The following is a 3265-nucleotide window of genomic DNA, read 5'->3' on the forward strand; positions in this document are numbered from 1 at the left end:
CACACCGCATTAAGGTGGATTTTTACTATACGGCACCAAACCAGCACGGCACGGCACAGCACGGCACGACAAAACTTAATCATACGTGTTCTTATGAGTATGTTCATATTAACCGTCAACTGACCAGCACGGCACAGCAGAACGGTGCCGACCGGCGCGAACCGACCGACATTCTGGCAAAGAATGTTTTGACGGTCTGTGCAGGTTGCTGCCGGGTCATGAAGGTGTCTGCCGGATAGTTTGAATTAGGAAACGGCACGGACAGACACATATCGACGCAAATAGAAATGGATTTGGAGAAATTAATTGAAAATGTGAGGAAGCATGAAGCATTATATGCATTAAATCATCCGAAGTACATGGATAATTTATTTAAGGACAAAAATGGCAACGAAATTTCTAAAGAAATGAATTATTCAGGCAAGATAATAATCTTCTTCCATATATCTGTAGTAATAATCCTATATTTTCTCTAAATGTTGTAAAAATGTATTTAAGTAATTTACAGTGTTTCCTATTAAAAATATTTGTTGAAATTATAATTTAGAAACAGTATTCAACAACCATTCTCCTCTCCTTAATATACATAATTAAAATCTGTTAAAAGTCCCATAGTTTTGACATTGAAGCAGATACATAACTTTGACATACAGAATCTATAAAATGAATATATAAGTGTGTTCGTAATGGAAAATAAGGAATCTATCGTTGGATTTCCTCATTATTAATATTAAATAAAATAAATATAGAAATAGATCATTAAATAGATAAATAGATAGATAAAACTTGATAAAAATTGGACTGTATAGTGGTCCTGATCAATTTAATAAAAATAATAATTTACTAACTAATTTCTTCTTGCCACGCAACAGCACCTTGTGGAGAACAAAAATAATCATTAAACGTATTTCTAATTTCAAATGCTGCGTTAGGTGCGCTTCCTTCTTGACGTGGTAAATCATGTAAGTTGCTCACTGTTTCATTTTCGTCTAAGCTCCGATGCCCTTGAACAGTAATTTCGTGTTCCCTTATATAATTATGCAAAACACATGTTGTAAGCACAATTTTTTCTGCATTTTCGGGATTTAAATTTAACCGGCGATTGTATAGTTGGAACTTTTGCCCTAATATTCCAAAAACATTTTCTGATACTCTTCTTGCACGTGAAAGTCTATAATTAAAAATTCTTTTTCCTCTATCACCTTGAATTTGAGATCCAAGATAAGGTCTTAATAAGTAAGGCTTTAACGGGAACGCTTCATCACCAACTATGACATAAGGCATAATATTTGTGGTGTTCGGAAGTGCGATACCTTTTGGTATGTTCATTCTATCCTCCGCTAGTCTTTTTCCTAAGATAGAATTAGAAAATAAGCCTCCGTCGCTATTTCTGCCATACCCGCCTATATCCACTGCAATAAATTTGTAATGTGCGTCTACTAATGCTAAAAGCACTATGGAAAAAGTCTTTTTATAATTAAAAAATTGTGATCCTGTATTAGCTGGTGCTTGAATCGTTACATGCTTTCCATCTATTGTCCCTATACAATTTGGGAAGTTCCAAATATCCCTAAAATCAACTGCTATTTTTTTCCACTGATCTGAAGTTGGTTGTAGCATTGTTATGGGCATTAATTGTTCAATGATTGCTTCACAAACTTGTAAAACAATAGATTAAAGTGTCGAATGTCCTATTCGGTAGCTTGTTCCTATCGTTCTAAAAGAATCCCCAGTAGCTAGAAATCTGTGAAATATAATTAAAATAATACGATGTACAACTTGCATTCAAAACGATAAGTTATTTTTCTAGTTTCTTGTTGTAAAAAGGCATAAAGTTCGCTTCGCGATAGCTATCGTAGATCATTAAAGAGGAAGCGAGAAACAAAAAGTGGGCAAGCATATGCAAAATGTAAGAAATGGAAGTTCAAAGATCAAATGTCCTTCTTAATCCCCTCATTTCCAGAAAGGGAAACTATCTCAAATTTAGCAAATACTGAGGTTCGCAAAATTTTCTTAAATGAAAGTGGCTTCTTCTTCAACGTTTTTATTTTGCAGCTTTTGCATATAACATTACATGTTAATTTTTCAGACTTCTCATATTAGTGAAGATGAAGATGACCCAGAATTTGTGAGTGAAAACGTAGATGAGAACGAATCAATTGACACAAATACTGGGGGTCCAGAAATGGTAGAAACTGTAGATGATATAAGAAAAATTGCCAGAAAAGATTCGAAAAAAAGCAGACATAGAACCTCAAACAGCATCTGCTGTTTTAATGAAATATATGCTAGAGCAAAAAGAGGAGAAAAAAAAATTCGACAGTACAGCCTACAGCATTAGATGCGTTTTTTAATAGTATGGCATTAACTGTTAAATCTTTTACTCCCTATTATCAAACTTTGGCAAAAGCAGAAATATTTAAAATTGTCACTGATTTAGAGATGAAGCAAATAATGCAAACCGATCAATCTCGTTCACAAAATATTTCACCGACCCAAAGTGTTCAACCCCAATACAGTCAACCAACCAATTATTACCCTACTGCTGGACCATCTTATACTAATTTATCGAACGTACCACCGCCGTTATCATTTCAGAATTCCGTATTGCCATCAACATCATCACAATCGTATCAAGTAGAAGCAAAACAAATAGAAGATCCATATTTACACAATCATTAATTTTTTCTATTATAGTAATAATATTAAATTAAAATAAAATCTCATTTCTACCTTAAGCAAACTGCTAGTCTTTCAATTGGTGGAATTGCATCACCAAATTGTGTATTTTCCTTTTCTATTTTACTTTCAATTAACGACAGCAAATTATAAAATTTTGTTTTCGGCATTCGAAAGTATTCATGGAACTTGTCATCAAATTTTAAAAGATTTTTAAAGAGTGTCCAAAATTCTCCTTCCTCTCTTCTCGCTTTCAACATAGGATGTACACTCCATCTTCTACTTCTTTTTCTTACACTGCACTCAACTTCATCCTCGTCCAACAAAATAGCCATTGCTACCAAATCTTCATCACTTGATGACGAATCCATCTTTAACTACCGACAGTTAACTAACGAATGCCTCTTTAAATTTAAAGCAAAATTTATTTTGCTGTGCCGGTTATGCCGGTCCAGTGCCGTATAATATAAATACTGCATATAATTTGCCGTGCTGTGTCGGTCGGTGCTGTGCCGTGTCGTGCTGGTTCGCTGCCGTATAGTATAAATCGACCTTTATACGTGTGTTGAGACAGTTATTTAGACTG

General features: G+C 34.3%; 1 pseudogene; it reads left to right on the plus strand.

Annotated features, from left to right (window-relative positions):
- Positions 1 to 287: 287 nt before the first annotated feature.
- On the plus strand, positions 288 to 2682 carry LOC136784116 (uncharacterized; annotated as a pseudogene).
- The last annotated feature ends 583 nt before the right edge of the window (positions 2683 to 3265 follow it).

The sequence above is a fragment of the Prorops nasuta genome, unplaced genomic scaffold, assembly GCF_024137725.1.
Source record: "Prorops nasuta isolate Cenicafe-Biocafe unplaced genomic scaffold, Cenicafe_Pnas_1.2 PNAS00048, whole genome shotgun sequence".
Lineage (NCBI taxonomy): Eukaryota > Metazoa > Arthropoda > Insecta > Hymenoptera > Bethylidae > Prorops > Prorops nasuta.